We start from the raw sequence: 24,569 nt of genomic DNA, 5'->3' as shown, positions 1-24,569 counted from the left end.
ATAAAATCTAACCAAATTGGGTCATCTTTTTTCGAGACCCGCAATATTCCAACGTATAATAGTGCATTTAATCAAAGTTTCCACTCCTATAGCCTCAGTCCCAGAACTGTAAGGGGGCAGTTCAAACGTACACTCAATCTTCTCCTCCAGTCAATCGTTGCCATCCAAATGTGTCAATGGCCACAGTCTGTTTGAAAGGGGTAGGGGTCCCACAGCAGGCCCAGACACAAACGTATTCTGATCCAAAGATACTTTTCCCTTCATTAAATCAGAACGATTTACAAAGCCATTATTTGATAGATGCACTTTTGGGGATGGACATTGATTTCTTGGTTCAAACACCCTTTTTACTTTTTGACTTTGCGATGGGGGATAAAAGAAACCTAAAGGTACTGCCCTAATAACACCCTTCTCTATCCCAGACGCATCCCATTGTAGCCTATCCACCATGTCCCTCCTATTAAAATTTACTATAATACAATCACCTTGCACTTGTTTGGGTCCGCTACCCACCCAAGCCACCCGAAGGGTCATTATGATATGGGAAGATAACTCAGAGTATCCACTACAATAATTGTTGCACCAATGTTTTGTCTTTCGTAACAGGTCCGCCGTAGATTTGCAGTCTGAATAACTAAGGGGTGGGACCCCTACAAGGACCACCACCAGAGGGGTAGCTTCTGGTGGGAGATTTATCCTACAGCCATCATAGCTTAGATTGCTGTCATGGAAATCCCCGCACCTGATGTTCGACAGCGACTGCTCCAAGAGTCGAACATTAGCTATGCTAGAGGAAGTTTGTGAGAGATACCCCTCCTCTGAACCCCCCCCAGAACTAATCCCCCTGCTCCCAGCAGGATTAGGATTTGCCTGATCCTTTAAAAGGCATGGCTGTTGTGTTTCATAGGATACCCTTCCAGAGTTAGGCAAGCTTATTGGACAGGGAATAGGGAGGGAAACTGGCTTAAGACTAGGAGTGACGTGTGACGAAACTATTGAATTACTTATAAAAGAGTCCAACTTCTCACATTTTTTCTTCAAATTCGCCACACATACATTCAGAGTATCTATAATATCTTTAGCAATACCGGTTAACATAGATTCAAATTTTGCACTAAAAATATAGTCTATCAATTTCCGCAATAGCGATTGTGTGGCTTCATCCACCTTAGCCGTCACCTTGGGTGAATTTCTTTTTACAATATTCTGCCGCATACTGGATTTTCTTGCACCACCTTTTCCCTCCACAGACACCCCCTTAACTGCCCCCAGAGAGCTCTTCACACCCACAGTAGAGGTTGCAGGAGAAGCAGCCTTATTCACAGAGGACCTGGAGTTCTGAGCCTCACTACTTGTTTTAGGAGTATTAATCAGGACGAGCGGGTTCAATGGTACAGGAAATTTAACCTGTTGAGCAACAATCGCAGTCGCACTCCCATCAATTGAGTTTTGGCTAGTGGCCAGTCCCAGTACTTGTTCAGCATTTGCAATCTCTACATTGAATGCACCCACAGCTGAAGTCAAATAAGAGATAATGGATGGTGTCTTCTTTGACATTTTAGCTTTTAGCCCACTCTGATCTTGACTCCCGATATACTTGCGCTTACCCATGGCTGGTCGTTACGGGGGCGGGCCAGCCCTGCCTCCTCCTGGCTCTGACGGGCACAGACGGGCTCACACTTGGCCCGGGCACACCCGCGTGCGTCCTGCGCTGCGGGGGCCCTGACCCCCTTATGAATGCCTCCTGGCGCTCAATACGGCGTGATGCGCAGCGTGAATGCCGCAAGGAACGTTGGGGGATGTAGTCCCATGGTGGCAACAGGCAATGGCGGCACTCGAGGCTCAGATGCGGCTCCCCACACGTCCCTCAAACCCAGCAGTGTTCAGCATTTGCAATCTCTACATTGAATGCACCCACAGCTGAAGTCAAATAAGAGATAATGGATGGTGTCTTCTTTGACATTTTAGCTTTTAGCCCACTCTGATCTTGACTCCCGATATACTTGCGCTTACCCATTGCTGGTCGTTACGGGGGCGGGCCAGCCCTGCCTCCTCCTGGCTCTGACGGGCACAGACGGGCTCACACTTGGCCCGGGCACACCCGCGTGCGTCCTGCGCTGCGGGGGCCCTGACCCCCTTATGAATGCCTCCTGGCGCTCAATACGGCGTGATGCGCAGCGTGAATGCCGCAAGGAACGTTGGGGGATGTAGTCCCATGGTGGCAACAGGCAATGGCGGCACTCGAGGCTCAGATGCGGCTCCCCACTCATCCCTCAAACCCAGCAGTGTCCAGCAGTAATGAGCAGCGGGTGGCAGCAGGTGAGACAATCCAAACAGACCCCCTTATGAACGCCTCCTGGCGCTCAATGCAGCGTGAATGCCACAAGGAACGTTGGGGGTGTAGTATTTTGTAAATAAGTAGATGTAGACAGCAGGACACTTCTTTGTAGTTATAAGTTAGGTTTATTGAGTTACAGCAGAGCAACACAACTCGCCAGCTGCCCAGACCTTCAACTGTCAAGTGTGGATCCACCAAGTAAAACATAGAATGTAGACAGGCATTCTGGGAGGCTAGTAGGTAGGAGCTTAGAGGAAAGGGTGATGACAGCAGGTGGCCATGTTGGAAGGAGAACTAGTTTACTACACATCCTCCTCCTTTATCTAGAAAAGACAAAAGACCGCAGTTGGCCATGTTGGGAGGAGCATATGTTTACTACATAGTCCCCTGGTGAAAACAGGCAATGGCGGCACTCGGCGCTCAGATGCGGCTCCCCACCCGTCCCGGCAATCCCAGCAGTGTCCTGCAGTAATGAGCAGCGGGTGGCAGCCGGTGAGACAATCCAAACGGGCAATTGGTTGTCAATTATTATGAATTAAATAATTGGCAATTAATCATGGTAATTGTGTAATTTTTTTAGGTGTGGCTTGTGGGGTTTACAGAGATAAAAGGTGGGAACTCATTTTTGTTAATAATGTAGTGAAAATTAATTATGGAAACTGTAATTAATTTTAGGTGCAGGATGTTGGGTTTATAGGGTTAAAAGGGTGGCAAGTAATTTATTTGTAATTAATTAATAAATAGTTGTTAATTAATATTTATTAATTGAACATTAAATATGGACATTGCGTAATTAATTTTAGGTGGGGGTTGTGTTGGTATTAGGGATAAAAGTTGGGAAGTAATTTATTTTTAATCTGTTAATAATTAGTTGATCATTATAATTAATTAACTCATTGATATTTAATTAATGTATTTGTTTATATTTTTTGTGTGTGGTTTTACTTTCGTAGGGGTAAAGGGAGGGAGGTAAATTTGTTTTGTAATTGAAAATAAGTTTTAATTTTGTAATACATTTTTTACAGTTTAATTTTAACTGTTCATTGTGAGGCTTATAGGGGATACGTGTGGGAAGATAATTAATTTTTATGAGTTTTTATTTATTTTTTAATTAAAATAATTTCTTTAATTGGTAATTAATTATGTTAATTATAGAAGTACATTTACATTTTTTTTAGATGTGGTTTGTGAATTGTGTGGTGTTATAGGGTAGGAAACAAAATGTAAATGTATGTAATAATTAATGTTTTTGTTTCTAAATAATTTAAAATTCTTTATTTGTTTGAAACATATATTTTATTATATTTAATATAATATTTGTAGGTATTTGTCATATGTATGTAACATTATGCTATGTTTTTATTTTTTATTTTTACTATTAAATATATTTGTATTTTAGTTTGTAACATAGTTATATACTTTGTATGTACTTTGTTTTTTAAATATTTTTGTTGTTAATAATTTGTTTGTTTTTAATTTTGAACTGACTGTAGTGAGAATAATAATTGTTACCCCTCCACAATCAAACATTTTCCCTACTGTTGCACTCATTGGAGTGGGAATAGTACATTTTACCCTCCCACCATTCAACACTTTCCCTACTGTTGCACTCATTGGTTTGAGAATAGTAATTTTTACTCCTCTGCTCTTCAACACTTTCCCTACTGTTACAACTATTGGAGTGGGAATAGTATTGTTTACCTCTCCACAATCCAACAATATCCCTACCATTGCACTGACTTGAGTGGGAATATTAATGTTTACCTCTCTGCTATACAACAATTTCCCTAATGTTGCTCTGATTGGAGTGGGAATGGGAATAGTAAATTGTATTTATTTATTTATTTATTTATTTATTTGGCACATTTATAAAGCGCAATGGTTACACTAAAGACAGTGTGTCCCCGCGCTGCGGTACAATTGCCGAGGTAGAGCTACCCACCACCACTACCCTACATATATCATGGGAAAAGGTAAATTTTTAAGTTTTTCCTGAAGCGGCTCTCTGGACCTCCATCCGAAGGCCCACCGGGAGCGCATTTCATTGTTTAGCAGCCAGTAAGCGGAAGGACCGTCCCCCCATCCTCGCTCTCTTGACGGCGGGTACACACACCAGACTCACTCCACCCGATCTTAGCTGACGTGTAGGGACATAGGGGGTCAATAGCTCCGACAGATATGATGGAGCACTCCCCTGCAGGATCCGATTACAGACACAAAGTACCTTAAATATGACTCTCTCTCTCTTATCGGGAGCCAGTGTAGTGCCGCCCGAGCTGCCCTCGCAGATAACCTTCTAGGGCGCTCCAGGATTATGCGGGCTGCCGCATTCTGTACTCCCTGCAGAGGGAGCATACTTTTGGTCGTTGCACCTAGATAAAGAGTGTTGCCATAATCCAGGCGCTACTTCACCAAGGCATCGACCATGGTCTCCCTGGCTGGCGTGGGTAGAAGGTCCAACGTTTTCCGCAGGACCTTCAGGACCCCAAAACAGGCGCCTGCCACCCGCCTGGTGTGATAGTCAAAAGAGAGGTTCGAGTCTAACCAAACTCCCGATTTTTTGCCTGCACACAGGGCGTTGGTGTCATCCCCAGATTCTGGGGCCACCATGCCAAGGACCACACTGTCGGAGCCCTACCCACCACAAGTACCTCCGTCTTGCTGCCATTCAACTTCAGGAAATTCATTGCCATCCATGCAGCCAGTTCTTGCAGGCATGCCGTAAAGTTGGATGCAGCCATCTCCGGAGCCTGGGTCAGGGAGACCACCAGCTGAGTATCGTCAGCATAGGATACGACCCTGATCCCAAACCCATCAGCAATCTCCGCTTCTGGAGCTACGTAGAGATTGAACAACGTCGGGGACAGGGTCGAACCCTGCGGCACTCCCTGCCTCAGCTCGATGACTCCAAAGTAGTGATCACCCTGTCTCACCTGGAAGCAGCGCCCAGACAAAAAAGATTTTAACCAGCTCAGGGCATTACCCGACACTCCTCCATTTCTCAGGCGTTGCACTAGCATGTGGTGCGCCACCGTGTTAAAGGCGGCGCTTAGATCCAACAGGATCAAGGCCGCCATTTGACCTGCGTCCACCAATTGCCTGAAGGATTCGGTGGCAAAGAGAAGCGCAGATTCAATGGAATACTGTGCTCGAAACCCAGACTGGGTTGGGTGAAGGAGACCGCATTCCTCAATGTGTGTCGTCAGTTGGTCATTCACCACTTTTTCTGCCACCTTCGCAAAGTACGGCAAACGTGAGAGTGGTCGTAAATTGTCTAGTTGGTCTAGACCAATATGCGGTTTCTTGAGGAGCGGCAGGACCACAGCTTCCTTCCAGCAGCTGGGTACTCTGCAAGTCCTAAAAGATGTCTCCACCAGATGTCTTATGTAGGGCTCCAGGCATTCCAAACTCCCTCTCAGCCTTTTCGGTGGTGCCGGGTCCCTGGGAGAACCGGACTTAATGCTGCGGCAGATTTTAATTAGGTGCTCGGGAGGGGCATTAAAAATGTCTTCAGCCCTTCTCCTTCCTCCTCAAGTTCACTCTCCTCAGTCCCTTCGTCTCCTATTCTGGCCAATACAGGTAAGGTGGCGTGTATTTTCTTCACTTTATTGGAAAAAACTCAGCTTTCCGGTTGCAAAACTCCTCTGAGCCCACTGCTGGTGCTATTAAAGTAGTAAGGGAGGATATCTTCTTATAGACCTTAAATAGTTCCCAAGTAGAGTTGCTGGCTAAATCGATTCTCTCCACGTAATAAGCAGCTTTGGCCCTTCTAATTAGTCTGTGGTATTTCCTAAGTGCCGCTTTGTAACGCTCTTTCCCCTGTTCTGAGAAATCTGCCCTCCACTGCCTTTCCAGTCGTTTACACCCAGCTTTCGCTGCTCTCAAGGCGTCTGAGTACCACGGGGCAGATTTCTGAGCTCTGCCTGGTTTTCTCTGTGCCCAGGGGGCAGTACAGTCCAAGCCCTGCGTAATCCGTCTCTCCAGGTTCTTACATGCTGCTTCGGCATCTGTGCCACCAGGATGGCCCCCCTGAACTAGGGCATTACTAAAAAGTCCCTGTGAAAAGCCCCCCCATCTCCGGCTAACTATAGTCTTATTATCGTTTTTTTCCCTCTTAAATCTAGATCGCATTATTGCAAAAGGGACCAAGGAATGATCTGTCCATGTGACAGGGAGAGGGGGGTGGACTACGATGTCTTCCCAATTCACAAACAGGGCGTCCAACAGATGTCCCTTTATGTGGGTAGAGGTGTTAGATCTAAGCCTGAGTTGCAGTGTGTCCATTTCTTGGCAGTGTTCAGTGGCTGCGGTGCTGGCACTGTCCTCAAAGTGCAAGTTGAGGTCTCAGAGCACTATGAATTTCTCGTATTGCAGTGCCGGTTGAATAAGGTAATACAGCAAGCTTGCCGAAAAGCCCTTGGAAACGCCAGGTGGTCTATAAATTAGGACCCCCTTTAAGGAGTAACTCTGGTCCACCTTAATCGTGAAAGCCCCAGCCTCACTATCAGTCAGGTTGATATCTTCCAGAGTGCATTGAATGGGGTGTTTATAGATAATCGCTATTCCACCCCCCTACCGACCCCTCTATCTATTCGGCTAATAGCATATCCCTTAGGAACCACCTCTAAGATATCAGGGGCCGACTCCTCATCCAGCCATGTCTCCCTGAGAAACATTAAGTCACACTGACCATCTACCAGCTGGTCATAGACTTCCAGTCTATGTTTCCTAAGGGACCAGCAGTTCAGTAAGCAACAGGTGAGCTTACTAGTCACCTCCTTCTCCTCCCTCCCTCCTCCTAACGTAAATGGGCAGAAACTACATCCCCCACTTTTGCTGTTACCCGCAATACTATGTTTGCAGCCATCCTTGATATGGGGGCGAAGATTGTAAGTTCCTGACGACCATAATGGTGGTTGACTCTGCCACGACCTGGGGTTCTGGCCAAGGCCACGGACGGCCACGGACGGGCGCAGACGGGATTGCCTTTGGCACACTTTCAGCAGCTAGACCGCTAACCGCCCCCCGGAAGTGCCTGGCTCTCCCTACCCCGCCCTCCGTGCAACGCTACTGGTTACCGCGTCGGACTTGGGGGGGTAGGAGTGACGATTGAGCCCAGGACACAAGCCTCCAGGTAAGATTGCCCCCAAACATGCGATTAAAAATTAAGTTTTAAAAGGAACTGGGTGCCGAAGCTAAGCACCGCTATGTAGCACAATCTTTGATCCACAAGTTAAAAATAGATCCACAAGTTAAAAATAGAACAGTGACTAGCCCGTAACGCGAAACAGCGGCAACAGGGCTCTGCCGCTGCCCTACTCACCGCATCGCACCCTCGGCGCCACCTTCCTTTATGCCCGCCTGCTCCAGCAGCTAGACCGCTAACTGGCCCCCCCGGAAGTGCCCGGCTCTCCCTAACCTGCCCTCCGCGCAACGGTACTGGTTACCGCGTCGGACCTGGGCGGGTAGGAGTGACGATTGAGCTCAGTACACAAGCCTCCAGGTAAGATTGCCCCCAAACTGCGATTAAAAATAAAGTTTTAAAAGGAACTGGGTGCCGAAGCTAAGCACCGCTATGTAGCACAATCTCCGATCCACAAGTTAAAAATAGATCCACAAGTTAAAAATAGAACAGTGACTAGCCGGTAGCACGAACAGCAGCAACAGGGCTCAGCCACCGCCCTACTAACCGCATCGCACCCTCGGCGCCACCTTCCTTTATGCCTGCCTGCTCCAGCAGCTAGACCGCTAACCGACCCCCCCGGAAGTGCCTGGCTCTCCCTACCCCGCCCTCCGCGCAACAGTACTGGTTACCGCGTTGGACCAGGGCGGGTAGGAGAGACGATTGAGCCCAGGACACAAGCCACTATCCCGCCAATATCCAACACTTTCCCTACTGTTGCACTCACTGGAGTGGAAATAGTAATTTTACCCCTCTGCTATCCAACACTTTCCCTACTGTTACACTCACTGGAGTGGGAATATTTAGTTTTACCTCTCAGCTATCCAACACTTTCCCTACTGTTGCACTCACTGGAGTAGGAATAGTGATATTTACCCCTTTGCTATCCAACACTTTCCCTACTGTTTCACTGACTGGGTGGGACGTTTAAGCTTATAGATTTTTAAATAGTTTAATGTTTTAATTCATAATAACATTTTCTTTTTAAATTTGATTTTAAGTTATTGGTATAGGTACATATATATTTCAAATTTTTTATATAATGTTAAAATGTTAAAACAAATTTAAATTAATGTTTTATTAGTTGTTTTAAAGTTAATATATATATTAATTATTATGTATGTGTGTTTAACTTTTTTTAATGAAGTTTTTTTGTTATATTTGTTAAAATATGTATAAAATCTACTTTATGTTTTATATTAATTAATTGTATTATTTAACATATTTAATATGTATTATTTTATTTTGTATATACATAAAAATTGATATTTTGTACAGCTATATTTTTGGGATCAATATTTTTGGGGTAGATTTTGGTACTTAACTGTTTATCATCTTCGCTGCGGTGGCTATTCTGCCGCAGCGCTAAGGGGGCAGGTGGGCCGCGCGGCGCGCCCATGCTGGTGACGGAACTGCTCCGTCACCAGCCGCGGTTGAGCTGTGCTCATGACGGAGCGGTTCCACCATGGCCCCGCCCGCTTAATAGAACGCGCCGCGCAGGCGCGAAATCAGCGCCGCGCAGGCGCGTCGGGCGGGCCATGACGGAACCGCTCCGTCATCAGCGCAGCGCCACCGCGGCTGATGACGGAGCGGTTCCGTCATCAGTACGGAAAAGGTTAAGTATAGGGAATTGCTATTTTTGCATTCTATATTTTTTCATCGATATTTTAACAACTATATTTTGTACATCGATATGCTGTCAGTGAACCTGTAAATTAATGGTATCCTCTAGCCTGTGGAAGGCACACTGAGGGGGCACCACCTTGGTGCGTGCCCCCTCAGAGCCCGGCTCCGACTTACGAAGATATGCCAAGCTCCAGTCCTGCACCAGTTGTCTCCGAACACCTCCGTTGGGCCCTGTACATGCCCCTCTCATGACTATATTAAGGGTCTCCCACTCAGTAGCTCTGGAGGTTGTAGTTCCCCAATTAGTTGCCAAATAATCAGCAAGGGAGGTCGCTAGTGGTTCACACAAGGCAATACAGAATCATCAAACAGGTAGCAGAGTCATCCAGCACCTTGGCAGCCACCTGAGGTTGTGAGTCCCCCCTTCAGCACCCAATGCACTCACAGGGGAAGCCAAATACCTGCAATTATTATAATAAATATAATAAAAAATATTTTTCAAACAAATAAATATGTTTCATTACAAATTATTTAGAAACAAGAACATTAATTATTACGTACATTTACATTTTGTTTCCTACCATAGAAACACCACACAATTCACAAACCACATCTACATTTTTTAATGTGCTTCTATAATTAACATAATTAATTACCATTAAAAGAAATCATTTTAATTAAAAAAATAGAAACTAATAAAAATGAGTTATCTTCCTACACTTAACCCCTATAATCCTCACAATGCACAGCTGAAATTAAACTGTAAAAACAATTTATTACAAAATTAAAACGTATTTTCAATTAAAAAACAAATTTACCTCCCTCCCTTTACCCGTATAAGTAAAACCCACACACAAAAAATATAAACAAATATCTTATTTAAATATCAATGAATTAATTAATTATAAAGATCAACTAATAATTAATTGATTAAAAATAAATTACTTCCGACCCTTTAGCCCTAATACCAACACAACCTCCACTTAAAATTAATTACACAATTTCCATATTTAATATTCAATTAATATTAATTAACAACTAATTAATTACAAATAAATTACTTGCCACCACAATTTCCATAATTAATTTTCAATAACTTAATTAATATAAATTAACTAATTACTCATTAATGAAAAATGAGTTCCCACTCTTTACCCCTATAAACCCCACAACGCAAACCTACAAAAATTACACAATTACCATAATTAATTACCAAATATTGAATTCATATTAATCAACAAACAATTAATAGTTAATTACAAAGAAATTACTTCCCACAATTAACACTATAAAATCTCAATTAAATACATTTTATTAAATAAAAAATAATCATTAATTTATTGTAATGAAATGACTTCCTCCCCCCCATTCCCATATAAACTCACATCCTGCCACCGAACCAAAAAACACAACATGTAATTAAAATAAAATTGATAACTACTAAAAATGTAACACATATATTAAAAACATAAATAATACTTATACAAAAAACATACATCACATAATTTAAAATATAAACTAAAATACATATCACTAATTAAAAAAATCGATATGTTAAACAGCTATATTTTTGCAAACGATATTAATGACTTCTATATTTTTAGAAATAATACTTCTTACCTAAAATTCGATATTCTTGACCACGATATTCTTGCCGTAGATATTTCTGTGTCACGATATTTCCAACTCCATATTTGTGTAGGTCGACATTTCCAACTCGATATTCTGTCTGCATACCGAATGTACACTAAAGACATACCGGCAATGATTGCACAGGGAGGGGGACGAATTCAGTAGGACCCTGGCTTGGGCCCTCAAACACAAATTAGAGGACCCCTATTTTGCATCTTCACACCCCAGGTGGTGCAATTCGTCACCCAGGGGCAGTTGCTGAGTTTCTTGCAGGGGTAGTGTTACCATGCCTGGTGCCAGATTGTGTGCATGAATTGGACAGGGCAATCATACTGGAGGAATTGCGAGTAGCCCTTGGTGGCCTTAGTCCAAGGCCCCTGGTGGGGATGGGCTTCCCTGCAGACTTCTTTCAGACTTATTCATCTGTACTCAAAGAGAAACTGTTAGAGGTCCTTCTAGAGGCGCAAAAGGAGCAGATCATCCTGACCACCATACACAAGGGAATTGTGTGCTTCATATTAAAACCTGGGGGAAACCCTGTGGACCCCTCTTGTACAGGCCACTCACTATGCTTAACTCAGAAGTTACGATCCTTTCTAAATTGTTGTTGACGAGGCTGGGAGGGCTCTTTTAGGGGATAGTGCAGGAGTCATTTGGGTACTGGTGCATGAAGATCAGTGTGGGTTTATGCCGCCTCTCAGTATGGCATTCAACCTCCGTCGGCTTATGAATCTATAGATGACGACCAAGAACTGGCCCTTGTATCAATAGACTCAGAGAAGGCCTTCAATACCCTGATGGCAGTGCTGGGGGGGGTGGAGTTCAGACCTGTTTTTCGCGATTGGGTAAAGTTACTCTACGATGACCCTGTGGTGCGCGTCAGGGGTGAGCTCTTGGAGGCTTGGATGAGTGAAGGGCACCAGGCAGGGATGCCCTCTTTCACCACTCCTCTTCGCGATTGTTATTGAAACTATGGCGTTATTGTTACGCAAAGAGTTGAGCCCTGAGACGTTCAGGTGAGTGGCTTCATTCATATTCCCTTGCTATAAGTGAATGATACACCAATTTGCATTAATTTCCCCTGCAGGTGGATACCCGTTCTGATAAGGCTATTAAGGCTATTAGCTGTCAATGGTGAGGTCTCCATTCTCAAGTTTAATGTTCAGAAGACACTGTTATTTCCCTTTGTGAGGTTCGTGTGGATACCTCTTGAACAACTTCCGGATCTGGGGACTTACATGGAGATTTTCCAATACATGGGCAGTCAAGTTACTCACACAGACGCTGCTCCACATTGCCTCAAAGTGTACAGGATCCTAGAGGGCTTCAAGGAATTGATTGGGTTTTGGAATAAATTGCCGCTGTGGTGATGGGCAGGGCGGCGGTACCCAAAATGGTTTTCTTCCACACTGTTTCTTAGTTCAGGATTCGCTGTTTCCCATGCTGCAAGGTGGCTTACAGAGCCTGAAAATTGGGAAAAGATACTGTTTTGTGACATGATTGGGGATGACACGTTGGCACGCTTATTAATGCATGGGAATAGATTGTTCGCCCTAAGTGTGGCAGGGTATGCTCAGACGTGAGTCCCTTGTTCACTTGGCCACTGGAGTCAAGATAGCCTGGATGATGAGGATTATGAATCCGAAACCGGTCCCAGGATGCTTGTTTCCGGTCCAGGGAAGACATGGCTTGGCAGTTCGGGCTGGACTGTTCCCACAAGGCACAGGGTCAGACTGATTTGCATATAGCCATGTCTGAACTGGGGTGGCTGAGTGAACTAAAGAATGGTGATGGATTAAACCCAGATCAGTTGACTGGGGGTGAGTGTTTGATTTGTTCAAACGCTCCGTCCATCATCCCCTTTTGTATCGCTTTGTTCGCCCTAAGTGTGGCAGGGTATGCTCAGACGTGAGTCCCTTGTTCACTTGGCCACTGGATTCAAGATAGCCTGGCTGATGAGGATTATGAATCCGAAACCGGTCCCAGGATGCTTGTTTCCGGTCCAGGGAAGACATGGCTTGGCAGTTCGGGCTGGACTGTTCCCACAAGGCACAGGGTCAGACTGATTTGCATATAGCCATGTCTGAACTGGGGTGGCTGAGTGAACTAAAGAATGGTGATGGATTAAACCCAGATCAGTTGACTGGGGGTGAGTGTTTGATTTGTTCAAACGCTCCGTCCATCATCCCCTTTTGTATCGCTTTGTTCGCCCTAAGTGTGGCAGGGTATGCTCAGACGTGAGTCACTTGTTCACTTGGCCACTGGATTCAAGATAGCCTGGCTGATGAGGATTATGAATCCGAAACCGGTCCCAGGATGCTTGTTTCCGGTCCAGGGAAGACATGGCTTGGCAGTTCGGGCTGGACTGTTCCCACAAGGCACAGGGTCAGACTGATTTGCATATAGCCATGTCTGAACTGGGGTGGCTGAGTGAACTAAAGAATGGTGATGGATTAAACCCAGATCAGTTGACTGGGGGTGAGTGTTTGATTTGTTCAAACGCTCTGTCCATCATCCCCTTTTGTATCGCTATGGGAATAGATTGGAGCATTATGTTCAGTACTTGGTGCAGCACACAACTGCCATATGGGAAACAGTGGTCAAGAAGATATGTCAATGGGCTCCCTTTGACAGAGAACAAGGTCTCTGGGCTCTTGTGGCTTTTAAGGCAATTGATGCAGATATGTCTATGGACCAGTGGAGAGTGGGGGGCTGTCAGGTGGCGGGAGACCTGTTTCCAGGAGAGGATTTCTTTACCTTCCCAGATGCACAAGAAGCTTTTAGCATAGGGCAGCTCACTTCCTGCACTACGATAGAATGGAAAGCACAGCAAGGGAGGTCTGGAGTTATTCCCTGGTGGTACCATAGCCCTCCCAGGTATTGGAAGGCCTGCTTTGTTGGTTGGAGGGCAAAACCAGATTACCCGCTTTTATAGGGCACTTAAGGGGGACATGCTGTAACCTCCCTATAAAGCTCCGCAAACTCAGGAGACGGAGCTGGGAGACCCATAGCGGATGTGGATTGAGCATGTGCCTGTGAATTGGTGAGGACGGTGCCCTGCAATAAATTACTACATTTGAACTACTTGCATCACACCTAAGTGACCCCTTTTCAACTTAGTAGAATGGATCCCACTAGGGCAGCAAGCTGCGAGCTGTGTGGGGCGAGGAGTGCCACCATTTTCTATCTTTCCTGGGGTTGTGCTGCAATTCAGGGGTTCTAGAGGGAGGTGGTGCCCAGGATTAAGGCAGCCACAGGCATCGTCATCCTCCTTGTACCTCGGGGAATGCCTGTTGGGTATGGTTGTGAGACCTGCAGGCGAAAGATTCCATATAAAGCTTGCACTCCTTCTAGCTAAACGGCGAGTGGCCATTTGGTGGTTGGGATCTAGAGCATCGCAGACATGCTACTGGCTTAGGGATCTGCTTGAGTGGGGGGTGGTGGAAGAGCATAACACGTGCCTCTCTCGCACTGTCGAGGGGGCTGCCGAAAATGTGCTGACTTGGGCTCTTCCCCTTGTTAAATTCAATGGTGATAGTGAATCGGACTCAGATTGTGGCACGGAAGATGAGACATGACTTCTGCTTTATATGTACTGCTATGTACAGGTAATATGACAGCCAAGTGTGGCAATGATTGATTTTGGTAAATGGGACTAGCTTGGAGACTTGAACTATGTTGTATTGTGTCCCCTATTATTTAGTCTCCTGTTATGTTATATGTTTTACGGCGCCCATCATTGGCATCTAATGTATTGCTTTAATGGGACATGTAGCACTTGCACTTGAGACTTTTGTACTGCTTGTTCAGTTGTCTTTACACGTAAAAAATAATAAAACAATTTTTTTTTTAAATAGTATAAAAATGTACATTAGCCATTCTTGACAGAAAGAGGTAGTGCCTACTAAAAGTCAAACACTCTATATGGAGGTAAGAGAGAGTACAATTGCATCTGATTAGAGACAGTCTCAATTATGACAACAGTGTTTTTCTGTAAAGAGCAGGGGATGAACAGGTCTTTTTACAACATAAAGGTATGGTACCAGTTGGCAAAAGCATTGCCTGTTGTATGTATGGTTTATACTCATTACATACATTTTGTAGACATGAGACTGCCAGTGGCTGCATGAAACATGGGTTGCAAGCACATCTGATATCATATGCACACTTTGCATGACATAGCACATGCGTGGCATGTGACAGCCTCGAACAGCACCATAGAAGCTCATGTCTCTTCCTGTTTCAAAGTAGACCATACTTTTTTATATATTAGCAATGCCACCACGAAATGCATGTCTTTTAATCTCTTGGGGATTGGTGCTTAATCTAAAAAATATGACATACCACAGATTGGGAATAGTGGGCCCTCACAGTGAACAATTTGCCAAAACCTATTTTCATTTTGTATGTAAAGATGGATTGTGAAGGAACTATTACAAAATAAATTAATTCCTATATCCATCTGGGAAAACACTGATGTGATGATTAAAAGTTACTTCTCACAAATTGAATGGCAAATGTATGTTTATGAAAACTTTATTGAAAACATAGCTTTAAGAAGTGTATGTTGTGCTGCCAATGATGAGTGAATAGTATGTAGGAAGAATGGTGTTAAGGTCCAAAAGAGTTGACCAACACAATGAATAGGAATGGAAGACTATTATTAATTATATGTATTGCAGAAAGAAAGGAATGATTTAGTACTCTTTGCATTGCATTTGGGATGCATGTTCAAAATGACTGCATAAGTCTATGTGTACAGATTGCCCGGTTGAACAAAAATATGTGGGATGTGTTTCAAAGATCTTTGTTATGACGGTGTTTGGGAATGACTCATAGTATACATTGTAGAATAATCAACAAAAAGGGGAAACGTAAACATAGCTGAATATATATATATATGCCATACTGATGAAGGATTGAAAAGAGTCAGCAAAACTATGGATCCCTAGTCCATTGAAAATGGGAGAATGAGAATGAGTAGCTTATGAAGAAGAGGTTTGTAGCATTTATTATGATTGTAGAGAGGACCTTTGAAGGAGTATAATGCACCAGATGTACTGGAGATCTTTAAGGCCAAGTTTTTAATGACATTAGAGTGTAAGTGGTTTGACTGCTTGGTTAGGTTTTTATTGTATCTTAGTTTTGTAATCTAACGAATGTTTGGCAATGTTTGTGATGTATTTAATACATTTTCAATTATTTGGTTTAATACGATTTTAATATTAACTGCAAAAAAACTAGATTTTCATATTGTAATGGGTATTCTGTATGTTTAAGATGAGTATCAATAGTACTATAATGTGAATAATGATAAGCCTAGTTACCTAGGATTTTTGTTAGCCTAACCCTACTGTCATGATTGTGCTGCCTGACAGGAACCCAGTTTAGATCAGGCCTACTCCACAGGCCCAATACACAACCTTGGATGGATGCTAATGACACAGCTCTTGGAAGTCAATGGCTTGGCCCCTGGGTCTAGAAAGTCAGGGGTATTGTTAACAAGTGGTCATTAAGGGATTAGTCATTAGGTAGGGGTCGGGAACTGTTGGCAGAACAACTGGCAGATTTTGCAGTTCTTTTTTTTACTTGGAGTTCCCAAATTGGACTGTCAGAAACTGCTACCATTCATTCAGGCTCCAACCACAGCAGGAGGGGAAACCATTTCTCGCTCTGTACAGGAGTGGCTAGGGAAGTACCAGAGCTTGTTACGTTGGAGGATGGCAAGAACCATCTTTTTTAGCACTCATTGGCAGCAGTTTATAGTAAACTAAGAGAAAATATGCTTAAAGATGGTATGGGTATGAAGAGAAAGTAGTCATAATTGAGTTTTTGGGATTCTCCAATCATGGAATAGGGTAGAGGGTAAAACTGGCACCTCACCACCACCTCCTCAGAACATTCCTAGAGGTCGGGATGAAAACTTTTCAAAGAAGAAGACTGTCTGAATGCTGGCAGCAAATTACTCAAGTACTCCTGACACCTGCTGGCACCCATGGACTGGAATTGCTCTCCAAGGGTCCATGAGTCAATTTTATTTAGAGATGTCAGTCTCATCAACAAAGATACATTGACAAAATTATTAAAACACTATAAAAACATTAAGAACAATTGAACACCAATAAATAATTGTACAATCACATAGAACATGATCACACAGTTAAAAGCATCATAAACTCTAAAACAGGCATGAATCATTTAGAGTGTGACTGCTTATTCTATCCCTATTGCTCTGGCTCTAATTGCCCAGGCTATATGCAGAAACCTCGTTACAGTCACAGCCACAATTGAGGCGGGGTCACCTTTGCAAATTCTTAGAGCTTGAAATCGGATTTGAAAGCTGAGGAATCTCCACAAAGGAATGATCCATTCGTTTCTGGGGTTTAACACAGAGTGGGCAGAAAAACAACAGGTGCTTGTTACTTTTTTGGACAGTTTTTCTGTAAAAACAACGGTCAGATCCCTGTTTCCAATTCCACCAGTTGGCAGCAAAAGCTGCTAGTAGGAGGGTTCCATACCTACATTGGAGAAAGAGGGACCAAGCATGCACCAGGAGAATAACATTCCTCCACCTTGGTTACAGATTGTGGAGGAGGAAACCACGTTTTAAGCGGCCTAGCATAGATGAACAATCCCCACTGCTGATAACTTTCTCCTGGGAAAGAACTTTAACTTTAAGAGTGTTTCCTCGAGGAATGGACTGGGGCTCAGACCAAATTTTCTCTAGCTCTAGCTCGATACAGGCCTTTTTGACCACCCCCAGCCATCTGACGTTCCCTACCCTGTAAGACCCAATAACTTCCTCTCTAGGGTGGCACAATATGTGGGTACTCCAAATACGAACCCAAAACAATAAAGGTCTCAACACTATTTGCACCAATATCTCATTGATCCCCAAGTCAAGGCGAAGAGGGACCAATGGTGTGCCTTTCCCTAAGCCAAGAAAGCACCTAAGAAAGTAGTCTTCTGCTTTCCTCGAAGGCACTTGTGTTGTAATGGCAACATAGTTCCACTTTCTATAGCGTGCCCCCCTGCCTTGTGCATTGTAAATTTCAATTGCTGGTCGAGCAGGGGTCCAGGCAGCTTTTTTAGCAAAAGTGTGTATGGCTGCAGCTCAATATTCCACGATTCAAGTGCTTTTGGTAATCTGTGGGTCCCAGGAACCAGTGTTGTCCAGCCTGATACCCAGATAATCGAACTGCTGGACCCTTTCCAGTGTTTCAGAGTCCACCTTGATGAACCCTCTCACTCTCCCTCTTTTAGTATAAATCATGTATTTGGTCTTTAAATGTATTAATTTCAATACCAAAATCTTCACAGAAATGGTTGAAGCTATCAATCAAGTTTTGAAAGACCCTCCTGGTTTTGGACAGCAACAAGGTGTCGTCCACAAAAAGGAGGGCTGGTATTTTCCCACGTGGGGTTTGGGAGTCATTGGCACAGTTTATTAGGTAGGCAATGCATTTGTTAACATTTTGGAGGAATACATTTGGGGCTAGGACACACCCCTGACGTACGCCTTGTTTTCCCGGGAAGGCGTTGGTTAATTCTCCATTCGCTCCACATCTTACTTGTGCAAAATTCCCCTCATGGAGCAGCTGAATCAAGTGCAGGAGATTGAGAAACAAGGTCAAATGATTGACCTTTTGACTGCTGCAGGTTTATAAAAATGAAAAGGACTCTTGACTCTAAGAAAGTTAAGCTGAGCAATGTTGCATGGGCCCCACACGAAACCCAGAATGAGAGAGACATGGTGCTTGGAGCCTGCTCCGAGGACCTAATGGCACCAGGAGTGACCATTAGAATAATCTTACCTTTCAGTTGGGTAAAAGTTGGACTTAATAATTGTTTTCCACCTCCTGAGGACCAAGACAAGCTGCCGAGTCTTATCCAGGAACAATGCATATATGCTTTTTGCTATGGTCAATTTTTGCACAATATGAATTTCAAATTTGTCTTGCAAAATTAGTGCTCTTTTTCTTACTGTTATTTCTGCCTTGGTTAGATGCCTCTAACAACGCTTAGCAAGTGAATGCAATGAGCTAGCCCAGCTTCCTCCAAAGTTGTCTAGTTCTTCCTCTCCAAGAAAATGCTGAAAACAACATGGCTGGAACTGAATGTGCACGATGAAAAATTAATAAAATAAAATGTTAACAATTTCATGAAAAGTACATAACAGCTCTGCCTTAGAATCTAAATATCCTTACAGTACAACTGGAGATAAGCAATTTAAAAGATTTAAGTGAAATTAGCACCAATAAGCCCAAAGCACATGTCACAGTTATCTGGCCATGCAAGACTGGGAGAAAGTTACAAGGTCAAGCCGACTGTGATGGAGCACAGGTTTGAATACAGGGACCAGGTAAGTCCCATTGTAGAGTGCCGATCAGGCCAGATTTCGCTGTAGCGCAACAATCCTGTTTTTGTTGCGGGCAGTTAGGCTAGAGCTTTCTAATGGTGCTCCCCGCAAGCCGTCGATGCTGTAGCATGATAGGTCAGGTTGACAGAAGTTCACATTGTCGGGTCATACGAGTGATAAGGTTTCTGCACGAACGGGCCCGATCCTGGTTGTGAACAGCCCAAATCTAAAATGCAGCCTCTCTGAGGCCACACCAAGGGTTCAGAACCTGAGGGTACAATTTGGGGGTCAGGAGATTGCTTCAGCTGGATATGGTTGCTGATTCAGGTGATGTGGGGCCTGTTATGTCCCTGTGACTCCGAACAGTAGGCCAGCAGATTAGCCCTTAGAGTCACAATGGAAGCCCTGGGTTAAGGTGCAGGTCCAATCCCTCTGACTCAGGAAGGGGGCAGCAGCACACAATCCACCAAGACAGTAGTCTAGCAAGGCAGTAGTACAGGACAGCAGTATAGCAGAGTGGCAGTCCTTTCCCCAGCACAGCAGTTCTTCTTCCTGTTAGAGTCTCCACAGGTCAAGAAGTGTCCTGAAGAGTTGGCGTATGATGTCCAATATTATCAGGTGACTCCCTTGGAGTGGTAGAAGCTTCCAGAGGTTTCCCTTTACAGTGCACATGTTTCCTGCCTACTCTGCCCTGGCCCCAGACTAACTACAGGGGGTGTGCAGCCCTTTGTGTGGAGACAAGACACAGCCTATTCAAGTGCAAGTAGGGCTGTGCCCAGCTCCGCCCTCTTATCCTGCCAGTGATGGCACTTCCAGGTAAACCTTAGCTCTCTATTGTTTTTGGATGTCTAGGAAAACTACACAAAACCCAACTGTCAGCTACACCCAGTAATGTGATCCAGAGACATGCTACGGGCACTCAAAGTCTAAGGCAAGAAAATGCCAACTTTCTAAAAGTGCAAAAAGAACAATTGATTGACAAAATGTTGAACAACGTCAAACATTCTACCTAGTACAGAGATCTGAACCTAAATCCATCATTGGTTTGCTCCCCATGCCATTCCAGTTTAAACCCAGCCATATGCAAATCAGTCTTGACCCAGCTTCCATGGGAGCAGTCCAGCCCAAACTCCTAGGCCAGGTCCTCCCTGGACTGGTAGCAAGCATCCTGGGATTGGTTATGGGGTTTCACCCATCATCAGCCAGGCTAGCGTGACTTCAATGGCACGGAGAGCACAGGACCCATGTCTGGGCATACCCATCCCACTCGGGGTGACAAATGCTAAAAGAACAATTGATGGACAAAATGTTGATCAATGTCAAACATTCACCCCAGTACAGAGATCTAGGCGTAAATCCCTAGTTTTTTTGCTGCCCATGCCATTCCAGTGAGGAACAGGGTCAAGACTGATTTGCATATTGTATGGCAGACTTATGCTTTTTCCATGCTTGCACATTCTAGACTGAGACTACTGACAAAGAGCCCAACCACTCCCTAGTTCGTATTTTTGCCAAAGTGAGAGATTATCTTTACCACTCGTCTAATATTGGAAATGATAGTCATGTAGTAGATTAGTAGCTTTGAAACTGAAACGATATAAACTATTCAATTCCAGACAAGCTTGAATGATGTACTGCGTTATACAACTGACAAGCATAATATGTAACGTACTGCTCTTACTATGGACATGTAACTGCCTTGAGTGTTTCTCTTGATTATTATATAAATGCCATTAAACAAATAAAAAATAAAAAAGACTGATTTGCATATGGCTTGGTCCAAACTGGGGTGGTGTTGTGAGCAAAAGAACAATAGATTAAACACAGATCTTTGAGACTGGCGGTGAATGTTAGCATTGTTCAGCGTTCCATCCATCCTTTTTTTTTTACTATCTAAAAGTGGCATTTTCAAAATTATAAATTATAATCTGACTTTACCATAAGAGAGGATTTTCCATTACAATTCCAAAGACACCAAACATGAATTGGGCACCTATTACCATTTGAACTTTACAGTGTATTGAAGTCCCAATGTTATCCTATGGCAGAGTTTTTCACTACCATGCCATTTAAAACTTTAATGTACATGTCTACTTTTTAAACACACTGCACCCTGTCTTCTGAGCTGTCATGTGCCTAACCTAGGGGGACCTATATGTATTAAAAAGGAAGGTTTGAGCCTGGCAAAATATGTATTTTACCAAGTTGACATGGCAGTTTAAAACTGTACCCACAAGCTGATTCCACCATGGTTACAGGAGAGAGCGCAAGTCCTAAGGCCACAAAAACCGAATTCAACAAAAAATGTAGTATAAAGGCAAAACAAAAAGTTTGGGCTTTACCTTGTAGAGAGGGCCAGGTCCAACAGACATGTAATATCACTTGCATACCTGCAGACCAAAAGGCCAAAAATGTAGTATCTCAATCTCATGTATAAGGGGCTTTTGTTACCCCTTAACAAGCTTATGGAGCATGTGATAGTTTATTTACTTGCAACCCTTGTTTCCAGCACCAACCTAAACCAATGCCACTTTGGAAGCACCAGGAAGTGCCCTTTGTTCGTTCTGAGCTCCTTTATTGAGTAAATGTTCATTAAAACATATTTAAGAAAAACAATATGGTCTGATTCTAGCTTTTTATAGAAAAAAGGAAACCATTACTCTTACAAAGTGACACCAGAACTGCTGTTCAAGCAATAGTATTCCGGTATCTAGATGGTAACAACAACCTGCTCTATGACCTTTGGACATCATAAACATTTCCACACGCAGCACACAGTGCCTGAAAAACTATGATCCTGTAATCACGAGTCTGATGGAACCCTACTCCCTCTATTGCAGGCCTGCACTATATTCAAAGCCAGCTCCATCATTCTTAAAGTCATCCCAGCTACCATTTCTGGCAATTTGGCTTGCAAGCTCACCACTTCTGGAAGCTTTCTTTATTTATGCTTTCAGCACCTGGAACAACATCCCCATATCTCATCAGGAATGGCCCAACATTGCCTCATTTTAGAGTTGAGCTGAAGATACGCCTCTCTAAAGTAGACTACATCCAAACTTTGGGGTCTATTAGTATGGCGGGTGGATCGCCGCCGCCGTTTAGGCGGTGGCGATCCGCCCGCCATAACACACCGCCCGCATGCCATTTACCCCCACCATATTATGATGGCGGGGGGACCGCGGCGAACATGACTCCCGTCTGCTGTTTTTTTGCTGGTCGACGAGTCGACTGGGCGAAAAAGGGGTATAATATGGTGGCGTTGTCTGCAAGACACCGCCATCCATATTATAATGCAGGCGGGGATGTGCCTTTCCATGGCGACGTTGCCGCCATAAAAAGGCATGCAGTGTCTGCATGTAGGGGCCCGTTGCGGGCCCCCAGGGTGTTGGGGTGTGGGGGGGCACATGGAGAGTACCTATGGTACCCCCTGCATTTGCATGCACAACATGGCAGGCACCACGCGATGCCTTTCACGTTATGCATGCAAATGCACAATATGCCTGTTTAACATTGTGGCGGGAGCTGAATACAGCATCACCCGCCACAATGTTAAATATAAAGGATGCGACCCCCATGGTGGCAGTCACATCCTGATATGCACAGCGGGACCGCCGCACCTGTTGCGGTCAGTCATGTTGACCGTTACAGTGGTGGGCGGTCATTGTCCGCCAACCATCGTAATAGACCCCTAAGTGATGGTCAGCCTCTACTCTCAGTAACCAGCAACCTCACCCCAACGCTCATTGACTATGTCTTTGCATTTGACCTCGCACAGTGCTTTCCTGACAGACACACACACTATCTTGGTAAATTTGTATGTCACAGGAAAGTAGCTTAGAGCATATGTCGTGCCTCCTGTTTCTGTAGATTTATAAGGGCATTTGAAAACATGACTGTGTAGAGTAGGTTAAAGTTATACAAGTCACAGCGTCCAATAAATTGATTCCAAATTGCAGTAGGTAGAAACAAGAGGAGCATTAAAAATATTCGTCATTAGCATGAGATTTCATACTTCTCAGATCCTTCTCTTGTAGTCTATTTCATCATCCATTCACCCCCATTTTGTGAGCTGCAGTTTCCCTGTGCCCCAGATCGCAGTGAACTAAAGACCAGGAGGTGGTAATCAGGCAGGCTAGTGCTGTCTCTTTCCTAAAATGTAAACAGCGATTTTCCCTATCCGTGATTGCATCATTTTTAACTGTTTTTGCTTGCGGTTGTTACAGTTTAAAAATGTAAGTTTTTAACCTGCCCGTGTTTGCATCATTTCTCTCCTGTTTGTTGTAAAAACCTGTGGTTTTTACATGCCCGTGACTGTGTCACTTAACCTGTTGAATTGTGGGATTTGCAGTCCAAAATCTGTTGGTTTTTTTTCTCACATTCCCAGTGACTACCTGTTTTTCTCTCCTAATTTCTCCCTTGCCCTGTGCTCAAGGCTGTATGTTATGCAATCCACCTCAGCTCCCATTTTGTGTTAGCAAAGAGTGAACAGAGGGTGCTCTGAGACAGCAGTAATCTGCTGTGAGCTGTTAAGCTGTGTTTTTGTTGGGACTGTGCACTCGTTTTTTGGTTACAAGAGTGAGTAAAGTGTTATACAAAGAGTATTGTTAGAGGACAATGTTTGTTAGGTCTTTACCTGCAGAAGTCTAAAACTGGTTTGAGCATGTCTGTCTCCTAGGAGATTCTGAATAGAGGAGCAACTTTCCAGCCTCCCTGGGCAGCAGCCTTAGCTTGCTGATTGGCTCCCGCGCTCCCAGGCAACACTGAGCCCTCCTCTCACAGCTGCCCAGGCCCCAGAAGGGTGTGCTGGGTGAACCCCAAAACATTGACCTCCATTTTGTGACCTGCAGTTTCCTTGTGTCCCAGATTGAGGTGAACCAAAGACCAGGAGGTGGTAAGGAGGCAGACTAGTGCTGTCTCTTTCCTAAATTTTAAATAGTGATTTTCCCTACCCATGATTGTGTAACTTGAAATGTTTTTGCTTGTGGTTATTACAGTTTAAAAATGTAAGTTTTTAACCTGCCCATGTTTGCATCATTTCTCACCTGTTTTGTCTAGAAACCTGTGGTTTTTACTTGCCAGTGACTGTTTCATTTAACCTGTTGAATTGTGAGATTTGCAGTCCAAAATCAGTTTTTTTTTCTCACATTGCCTGTGACTACCTGTTTTCCCTCCTCCTTTCTCCCTTGCTCTGTGCTCAGAGCTGTATGTTAAGCAATCTACCCCAGCTCCCATTTTATATTAGCAAGTGAGTGAATCCAGACCGCCCCTTTTCCCCCTCAGCAACAGGGATATTCTACATCAGAGAGTGAACAGAGGGTGCTCTGAGACAGCAGTAATCTGCTGTGAGCTGTTTAAGCTGTGTTTTTGTAGGGATTGCGCACTTGTGTTTTGGCTAGGAGAGTGAGTAAAGTTCTATACAAAGAGTATTG

This window comes from Lissotriton helveticus, chromosome 9 (assembly GCF_964261635.1).
Source record: "Lissotriton helveticus chromosome 9, aLisHel1.1, whole genome shotgun sequence".
Classification (NCBI taxonomy): Eukaryota; Metazoa; Chordata; class Amphibia; order Caudata; family Salamandridae; genus Lissotriton; species Lissotriton helveticus.
The sequence above is the reverse complement of the archived record's forward strand: the minus strand, read 5'-3'. Positions refer to the sequence as shown.